This window comes from Schistocerca nitens, chromosome 1 (genome assembly GCF_023898315.1).
Source record: "Schistocerca nitens isolate TAMUIC-IGC-003100 chromosome 1, iqSchNite1.1, whole genome shotgun sequence".
Taxonomy (NCBI): domain Eukaryota; kingdom Metazoa; phylum Arthropoda; class Insecta; order Orthoptera; family Acrididae; genus Schistocerca; species Schistocerca nitens.
Window position 1 is genome coordinate 1,033,897,862 of NC_064614.1, and position 10,652 is coordinate 1,033,908,513.

The 10,652-nt window shown below is 39.3% G+C and overlaps 1 non-coding gene across 1 annotated transcript; it reads left to right on the forward strand.

Moving 5' to 3' along the window:
- The first annotated feature begins 10,006 nt into the window (after nt 1–10,006).
- Nucleotides 10,007–10,080, forward strand: Trnak-cuu (transfer RNA lysine (anticodon CUU)). Its single transcript has one exon. It is a non-coding gene; the product is annotated as a tRNA-Lys (tRNA).
- The last annotated feature ends 572 nt before the right edge of the window (nt 10,081–10,652 follow it).

Here is a 10,652-nt window from a genome sequence, read left to right on the forward strand (position 1 = left end):
ATCTATCTAACTGTGACCGAGGGCAGATTACGGTGGTCTTGATGGTCGTCGCGAGCTTTTCGGAAAGTGGGGTGTCCGAAGAGTGCTGTGGTGAGTGTCTGCAACAAGTGGTGGAACTAACACCGCACGTTTGGGCTGCCACCCCTCGTTACATCGTACCCTGCGCAGACTGGTAAAACAGGACTGGCAGCGAACTGTGGCGAAACTAATATCATACTTTAACGCACAGTGCACTGGACACTCTGCAGCCAACGACCATTCATGTCCCAATGTTATCGCCACGACATCGCCAACTGCAACTGAAATTGGCACGTGACCATTGGCACCGTACTTTGGCCTGATGACTTCATTACATCCTTCATCATGCCAATGTGAGGGCGCCAATCCATCGTCTTCTTGGGAACAGCATCTTGATACCTATACTGCGCGACGGATACAAGGTGGCGGTGGCTCCATTATGCTCTGGGAGACTTTCACGTGCTTAAGACATTTACATGAAATATTATGGCTCAACTGGCCAGATACGTCCATATCGTATATTACATACAATCGCATCAGTTTTCATACATGATTCGTAAATAAAGGTTTTACATTACTTGAGGTTGCAACTTTACATAAAATTATTATTTCATTTAGTCTAAAACAGATTTTTCCTCATAGAAGAAAATATTTGTATTATTGATGTATTTATTACTGGTGTATTTTACCACGATGTGAAAATACTTTGTAGACTTTCTGGGAGTGTATTTATCTTTGCTTCCCATTTGGATTACGGGACTGTGGGAAAACCAGGATTAAAACCACCACGAATCCTTCAGACTACGTCAGCTGACGTGCGTTGAGCAAACTAAATTCGTATGTTGTCAATAAGATCCGAATATGCATGTATATAGGACTGTTTGTATTTTACGAAACTTAACTGAAAACACCAGTCCTTTAATGAAGTGTACAAAATTCATTGAAGATCATGAATTCAGTCCAAGATTTTGCGTAAAAGTTGTCTTACGTATGTAAATGAATCTGTTCAGGTTGTTCATAGCGTTCAGGGTACACTCCAAGTCTGAATGAAAGTCAGATTGCCGGCCGGAGTGGCCGAGCGGTTAAAGGCGCTACAGTCTGGAACCGCACGACCGCTACGGTCGCAGGTTCGAATCCTGCCTCGGGCATGGATGTGTGTGATGTCCTTAGGTTAGTTAGGTTTAAGTAGTTCTAAGTTCTAGGGGACTTATGACCACAGCAGTTGAGTCCCATAGTGCTCAGAGCCATTTGAAAGTCAGATTGGAACTGCAAATTAGTAGTGCTTTTGTCGATTTAATCTTCACTCTTGTTTGCATTGTTACGCGTTGTGGCTCGTAAGCAGCTCACGCCGCACGCCGATCCGGAACGCGCCGTCCACGGTTGCAGATGTGATACGGCTGCGAGAAAAGGAGGGCAGGAACCCGCACCGCTCTCCGCGCTATGAAATCCAGTTGCACCGTGATCTGGGGCTCGCACCATCCAATTGCTTGAAAAAAAAAAAAAGACGAACAAGCGTAATCAGCTCACACTGCTAATACTTTGCTAGCCTGCAACGAAGGGAATTAGTGTTTGTTCCGATTCATACTTCACTCGCCCGTAGTCTTCGTATTTTAATATTTGTGGCTGTATTATTATCACTATGTAGTCCACCTTAACTCCGGCAGAAGTACTGTAATTGATAAAGCACACTGCACAACAGTACACTGTTTATTGTATCTATAAGCGATGCACGTGATTGCATTTCATTGCCGGCCGCGGTGGTCTCGCGGTTCTAGGCGCGCAGTCCGGAACCGTGCGACTGCTACGGTCGCAGGTTCGAATCCTGCCTCGGGCATGGATGTGTGTGATGTCCTTAGGTTAGTTAGGTTTAAGTAGTTCTAAGTTCTAGGGGACTGATGACCACAGCAGTTGAGTCCCATAGTGCTCAGAGCCATTTGAACTTTTTTTTTGCATTTCATTACATCAACTTTCAGTTGTGTTTTACTGCGCTCCGCTACGGCTCGACAGTTTTAAAATCAGTGATTGTTGGCCGCTGCACTGATGTAGTCCATGACCTAAGATTTGACGCAGCACACGCTTTCCTAAGCAACTTGATTCCGACTTCTCTTTTGGTTTTTATTCTATCTAGTTCTGAGGTTATTTAATAAATGAATGTCTTTTAATTGAAGTAAAGAGTTCCAAAGTCAATCATAGATGGTCTCTTTTCATCACATCTCACATTTATACGATATGTTTTATCAGTCCACTTACAGATTTGCGGTGTAAGCATAATTCATATGCAGTTCGTGTTCAGCATACGTCAAGTAAGGATTCTCCTCTTAGCTGTACTTTAATGCAGGCACTGTCACACCTTAATACATAAGAGGTATTAATTTCATTAGTCACATTTAATTTGCGATTGGAATACATCTTGTCAAAATTTATGGTTGATGAATTCCTACATTACTGTCAATTTATATTGAGTCATCCTCCTCTAACATCAGTTACTTTTTTTTTTTTTTTTTGAGGAATAGCCGATACCACGTATATTTTGTACTATCAATTCTTGCATACGTTAACACTGTCTGAATTGTTTCATTAAAGGAATTCATATTAGTTGTATACAATATACTATATTTCATCTAAAATGTGTAACAAACAAATTAATGTGTTACAATCGACATGTACTAACATTTAAATTACTCTTCTTTTAAAAATACTTGAAATTGCAAAATCTGCAGCATACTTAAAATTTATATTATTAATTGCACAATATGATTATACTTATTAGATTTATTTCTAGATTGATGTATAAAATAATGATATAATTTGGTGAAGATTCTTCTTCGGTAAAGATAGTCTGTAAACTCTTTTGCTTTGCAAACTCCTTGGAATAATGCGAGTACTGCTGAGTGTAACTGGTGGTGGGCATGACTCTGATGGAAGTAGACTTCTTCTAAATTTGTCACCAACAATGTAATTATTGTTTCCTTTTAATGTTGAAAATGTAAAAATTGTGTGGTGTTGAAAAATGTGACAAAGAATAAAATTCAACAATAATCAGTTATTTAGTCATCAAGAACCTACAAAGTCGAAATTTTACCTGCAAGAATGTGCACCTAGACAAGACTTTGAGCCATCGACAACAACAACGAGATAATGAAGATGAGTAGAACGTTATTCTTCTGTATATCTTACGCCTCTCGAAGCTCTCAAAATTTGTGCAAAGACTGAGAATTTTATTAGAGATGTGTGGGAAGGTAAGATTACAAGTGGGAGCGTCAGCTGTGATCTGTTGACCGATGAAAATGTTGTCTGGTGAAAAAGATGAAGGAACAGTAATTTAGGCCAATTAAGCTTGTAAAACTCCAATCACCTTAAGAAACAAACTCAGAGAACTGCACAACAAAGTCATATTCACAATGGCGAGAATTTCATTTGATATCAAGAATGACGGATTGGATGTATTGAAAGAGGACTTGACAACTCTGACGAAGGACATCAGAAACGATAAGTAAAAATCATTTGTGAAATTAATTCTTCTTGGTGGACTCACGTGATTGCTAGCAAAGTGAATAGAGACGAGGGTAGTGGTGATGAAGTTAAAGGCTTAGGATGTAGCCTATGCATGTTTGAACCAAGTGAAAGTGTAGTCAGCAAAGAAACGACGAAAATCGATATTTTGCAGTCGATTTTGGTAAAATGAGAGGAAATTAAGACAGAAACAATAGCAAATTTAGTGTAGTTAGTGATCAGTTAACCGAAAAATTTACTTCACTACAAGAACAATTAAATGTACTGAAAACTTAAAACCATGTTGAAATGGAACTAATGGACCAACTTAGTAATCAGGTACGAAGTTAAAAGATAGATTAAGAGGTGTCAATGAAAGAGTCGATGAGTTAGAAAATGTTTTGGAAAATGAGTTAGCTGCACAATCTTCGCAACAGGAGATGAATGTTAATGACAACAGTGTTTACCAGAAGGTAACAGAAGAAACAATGGAACAGAAATTTAGTAATTAAGATAAAAAATTAAATTTTGAAAACTGTATGCTAACTAATGTAAATGTTTTAGATCAAAAAATTTCAGCAGTTCAAGAAAATTTCATTCACAACTACCTGCATTGAAACAATGTTATTGCGTGGTCCAAAATACAAATCAAAAATTTTCCATCAGACAATATACATCCAGTGGATTTCAGCACCACTGTAGAAACAGTTTTGTGTCAGGCATGAGTGATGACCAAAAGATGAAAACATTTGATGCTTGTGGATCATGTCCATCAACACTTCAGATTCCTCTTTGGCTTGCACCAACACAAAATCTCCTACTTCTAACTTAGAAAATCTGCCTTCATCATTATGCCTCTGCTTTCTCCTATCCCCATTCTTTTCATCATCTCCCGAAGTCAATAGGTAAGACAGAACTTTAAAGCTACATGATCTCACATACTACATTAATGGCACACAAAACACAATTACATAGTCTAAAAAATCTAGAAACATGGTGAATATTTTCTTCTAGACTAAGAATTATTATGCATTCATGTTCATATCTTGTCTTACATACTAGACATGAATAGTACTTGCCATTTCACATACTTGCTTTGCTTATCTGTGGCTCCTCTTATCTTTACAAGTGCAATGGACAGTTCCACAAAAATTTTACTGTACTACATTTTGCCTCAAAATTCTTCAAATTGGTCACAAATTGGACTACCTGTACCAATAAAACAGTTCCCTTCCCACTGATCAACCTTGATCTTAATGTAAGGACATCCAAAATATGAATTATCATCTCTGTTATTAGACACTTCACGTAAAAGATCACCTTCAATTTCATCAAATGCTGCATCTATTCTGTATTTGGACAGTTTTATCAAGTACTACTCATTTAGTTGGCTGGCTCTGAGCACTATGGGACTTAACTGCTGAGGTCCCTTCTACTCATTTAGTCTTATATATATATATATATATATATATATATATATATATATATATATATATATATATATATATATATATAGGGTGCTCCATTGATCGTCACCGGACCAAATATCTCACGAAATAAGAGTCAAACGAAAAAAACTAAAAAGGACGAAACTTGTCTAGCTTGAAGGGTGAAACCAGATGGCCCTATGGTTGGCCCGCTAGATGGCGCAGCCATAGGTCAAACAGATATCAACTGCGTTTTTTTTAAATAGGAACCCCCATTTTTATTACATATTCGTGTAATACGTAAAGAAATATGAATGTTTTAGTTGGACCATTTCTTTCGCTTTGTGATAGGTGGCGCTGTAATAGTCACAAACATATGGCTCAAACTTTCAGACGAAACGTTGGTAACAGGTATGTTTTTTAAATTAAAATACTGAACGTAGGTACGTTTGAACATTTTATTTGGGTTGTTCCAATGTGATACATGTACCTTTGTGAACTTATCAGTTCTGAGAACGCATGCTGTTACCACATTAATGCAATGAATGCTTAAAATGATGTCCGTCAACTTCAACGCATTTGACAATACGTCTAACGACGTTCCTGTCAACAGCGAGCAGCTCGCCTTCCTTAATGTTCGCAGATGCATTAACAATGCGCTGGCGCATGTTGTCGGGCATTGTCGGTGGATCACTTCAACTTTCCCCACAGAAAGAAATCTGGGGACGTCAGATCCGGTGAACGTGCGGGGCCACGCTATGGTGCTTCGACGACCAATCCACCTGTCATGAAATATGCTATTCAATACCGCTTCCACCGTACGCGAGCTATGTGCCAGACATCCATCATGTTGGAAGTACATCGCCATTCTGTCATGCAGTGAAACATCTTGTAGTAACTTCGTTAGAACATTACGTAGGAAATCAGCATACAATGGACAATTTAAATTGCCATAGATAAAATGGTTACCTATTATCCTTCCTCCCATAATGCCGCACCACACATTAATCCGCCAAGGTCGCTGATGTTCGTCTTGTCGCAGCCATCGTGGATTTTTCGTTGCCCAATAGTGCATATTATGCCGGTTTATGTTACTGGTGTTGTAGCATGAAGCTTCGTCGCTAAATAGAACGCGTGCAAAAATCTGTCATCGTCCCGTAATTTCCCTTATGCCCAGTGTCAGAACTGTACACGACGTTCAAAGTCGTCGCCATGCACTCCTGGTGCATAGAAATATGGTACGGGTGCAATCGATGGTGATGTAGCGTTCTCAACACCGTCGTTTTTGAGATCCCTGGTTCTCGCGTAATTTGTCTGCTACTGATGTGCGGATTAGCCGCGACAGCAGCTAAAACACCTACTTGGGCATCATCAGTTGTTGCAGGTCGTGGTTGACGTATCACATGTGGCTGAACACTTCCTGTTTCCTTAAATAACGTAACTATCCGGCGAACGGTCCGGACACTTGGATGCTGTCGTCCAGGATACATAGCACACGTCCGTTGGGCATTTTGATCACAATAGCCATACATCAACACGATATTGACCTTTCCCGCAATTGATAAACTGTCCATTTTAACACGGGTAATGTATCACGAAGCAAATACCGTCCGCGCTGGCGGATTGTTACGTGATGCCACCTACTTATATGTTTGTGATTAGTACAGCGCCATCCATCACATAGCGAAATGGTGGTCCAACTAAAACATTCATATTTCTTCACGTACTGCACGAATATGTAATAAAAATGGGGGTTCCTATTTTTAAAAAATGCAGTTGATATCCGTTTGACCTATGGCAGCGCCGTCTAGCGGGCCAACCATAGCGCCATCTGGTTTCCCCCCTTCAAGCTAGACAAGTTTCGTTTTTTGCAGTTTTTTTCATTGGACGCTTATTTCGTGAGATATTTGGCCCGGTCATTATCAATGGACTACCAGAATGATTTAGTCAAAAATGGTTCAAATGGCTCTGAGCACTATGGGACTCAACATCTTAGGTCATAAGACCCCTAGAACTTAGAACTAGTTAAACCTAACTAACCTAAGGACATCACACACACCCATGCCCGAGGCAGGATTCGAACCTGCGACCGTAGCAGTCCCGCGGTTCCGGACTGCAGCGCCACAACCGCTAGACCACCGCGGCCGGCAATGATTTAGTCTCGTGGGATTAAATGAGTAGAGCTGTTTACACTTCTGAAATGGGACAGTATTCTTAACTTGTACTAAAAAATTAGGAATAGTATCTGAGCATAAATGTGTGTGTTACTTTATTAGTCAATTCCTTCCATTGCATTTAATGTTGTTTATTGATGTCTCTAATGTGAAAACTTTTTAATCACACCTGACTTAAGTCCCATATAGCTGACTGTGTAAAATTAAGATGGAAAACATATCTCTTTTGATGTGAAGGTGGTATTGAACAGCATAATTAGTACAAAAAACAATATTTCACGATTTGATGTGGATGCTAGACAGGTTGGAGTGTGTGGTAAGAACTTTAGGGAGAAAGCTGAAATATGTGGGCAGATCTACTCCCTACACTGCTGTATGGCTGTACCATACCGAACCAGTCATCTTGCAAGAGATCACGGGTACTGGGTAACTTACACGGGATATGTGTTGTGACTATTATTCGTGAATTGTTAGTCTAGACTGCTAAAGACAGTGTTATTTAGCATTAATTTATGCTTGTTTATTGGTGGATTGACTTTCGAATCATTATGTAACTTTAAATTAGTATATATTTTTATATTGTTTGTAAATGAATGTTCTAGGCCTATGTGCACAGGTTAGTGTGGAATATATTTCTTGGTACTGAGGATATAATAAGATGTATACATGTCTCCTTTCATACTCTGATTTTGGTTTTCATGCTACTGGACTGTGTCAGCTAAATAATGACCTGTTTATCTGAATTTATCCTGAGTATTGCAATTTTGTATCTGTAGGACCTTGAGTTGTGGACAGACTAATGCTTAGCTCTGTTTTGGGTGCCCCTAGCCATCGTGAATCTGTCGTGTGCGTGTGTGTGTGTGTGTGTGTGTGTGTGTGTATGTGTGTGTGTGTGTGTGTGTGTGTGTGTGTGTATGTGTACCCCTAGGAGAATGTACAACCATTGATTCAGGCTAGATGCTTCTCACAATCTCCCTTTGCATATGACTGAACTTACTGATATGATTATGAACTTTATTCAATGAGTTGTGTCGAAACTTTCCGGCTGGTTTGTACCCAGTGTGGTTTGCATTAATGGATTGATCCCTACATCATAACCTTAGGCCCTAAAATTTTACCACGTTCTTTTCTCTCTCACGAATCAGCATAACCTTATGTACTCTGGTTTATGTGGCTGACTGATTCCTATTCATGACTGAGTATTTTCTTCTGGTCTATAGCCATTGTTATGAGTCATTCGAGTCAGCTCACTCGTCATACACCTACGCTCTGAAATTTTTTCTGTTCTCTTTTGAAAATTTTGAAGATTTCGTAGTATAGATCTTAACTTAAAATTTATAAATTCTGTTAATTTACATTGTGGCTGTATTTATTTCTACAGTTTAGTGGTGTAATGTTGCAGTTTTGACCTTCCATTATTTGTCTAGTAACAGTATGTTCCACAGATCTGAAAATCTGAATACCATATCCTGAGGTATGTATGACTTTTATGGTAGATACTTTCTTATGTTCTCTGTGATATGTAATGTATCAGCATCTTGTATGCACCTATCTGCTATCCTGGGCATCTTTTTCTACACTGTTTGGCAATCTTTATAGTCTGTCACAAAATACTGTAATCATTCTCTTTCCAAAGTTGTGAAGAGGATATTATAATGAGTCATCCTCCTCCAACATTACCTTTCCTTTTTTAAGAAATAACCGATATCACGTATAGGTGAACATTGTCTCAATGGTTTCAATAAAAGAATACATATTAGTTTGTATACAATGTACTATATATCAGGCTAAAATGTATAAAAAAGTAATTAATGTGTTACAATCGATATGTACTAAGGGTCAAAATGACTCTGTTTATAAAAATAGTTGAAATTACGAAATTTTCGGACTTTCATGAAATTCATATTATTAATTGTACAGTCCAACAATAATTATTACATTCATTTTTAGATTGATCTGTAAAATAATGATATGATTTGTTGAAGATTCTACTTCGATAAAAATAGTTTGTAAACTTTGTGATTTTGTACACCCTTTGGAATAATATATATGAAGACAGTAACTGTTCTCGAAAGAACAGAATACTATTGATGACAGTGCAGCTTTTCCCTGGGATAAATGATGACTAACTGAAACGCTCAGCTGCCAACAGGTGTTGTTGATATACCTCGATGTGGACAGCTGAAAATGTGTGCCCCGACAGGGACTCGAACCCGGCATCTCCTGCTTACATGGCAGACGCTCTATCCATCTGAGCCACGGAGGACAGATATAAATAGCGCGACTGCAGGTACTTATCCCTTGCACGCTTCCCGTGAGACTCACATTCCCAACTGTCCACACAGCAGGAGATCCTGGGTTCGAGTCCCGGTCGGGGCACACATTTTCAGCTGTCCACATCGAGGTATATCAACACCACCTGTCGGCAGCTGAGGGTTTCAGTTAGTCATCATTTATTCCAGGGAAAAGCTGCACGGTCATCAACAGTATTCTGTTCTTTCTAGAACAGTTACTGTTTTCATATATATAGTTAAATGCTACCCAGCCATTGACCTTCGTCTGTGCGAATGCGCTTCTGTTCATTCGAGAACAGTTACTGTCTTCATATATATTGTTAAAGGCTACCCAGCCATTGACCTTCGACTTTCTGTTCTTTCGAGAACAGTTGCTGTCTTCATATATATAGTTAAAGGCTACCCAGCCATTGACCTTCGTCTGTGCGAATGCGCACAGGTTGCCCAAACTCTTACGGGAATCGCCAAAGCGTGCGCGAGTAGTAAGTTGATGGGCAAATGTCTATAAGGTACATTACATATGTAGAATTGTGGACAGTTGTGAATGTCTCACGGGAAACATGCAAGGGATAAGTCCCTGCAGTCGCGCTATTCATCTGTGTCCTTGGTGGCTCAGATGGATAGAGCGTCTGCCACTTAAGCAGGAGATCCCGGGTTCGAGTCCCGGTCGGGGCACACATTTTCAGCTGTCCACATCGAGGTATATCAACACCTGTCGGCAGCTGAGGGTTTCAGTAAGTCATCATTTATTCCTTTGGAATAATGTGAGCGCTGCAGCATGTAGCTGGTGGTGGGCATGCCTTTGATGGAAGAAGACACTCTCTAAATTTGTGGTAAGTATAGAAAAGAAGTGATGTTGAAAGATGCGACAAAGAACAAAATTCAATAATAATACAGTCAAAACTTCATGAGTTATTTAGTCAACAAGGACCTACAAAATCTAAATTTCAGCTGCAAGAATGTACCCCTAGACAAGACTTTGAGCCATCGACAACAACAACAAGATAATGAAAATAAGTAATATTTATTTTTTGTATATTTTACGCCTCCCAAAGCTCTGCCTTTGACATGATAAAAAGAGGACACATAAGTGTATGTTTGTTTTGTGACAGGAAGCACACACGCCAGCAAAAAATGTAAAACACGTGACCTTAAACGAGTCTAAACACGGAGAAAAGCAACAAGTGGACAGAAATCTTCCAGAAATGTTTCTCTACAAAGTGGTGAACATCAATCGGTACCCACAA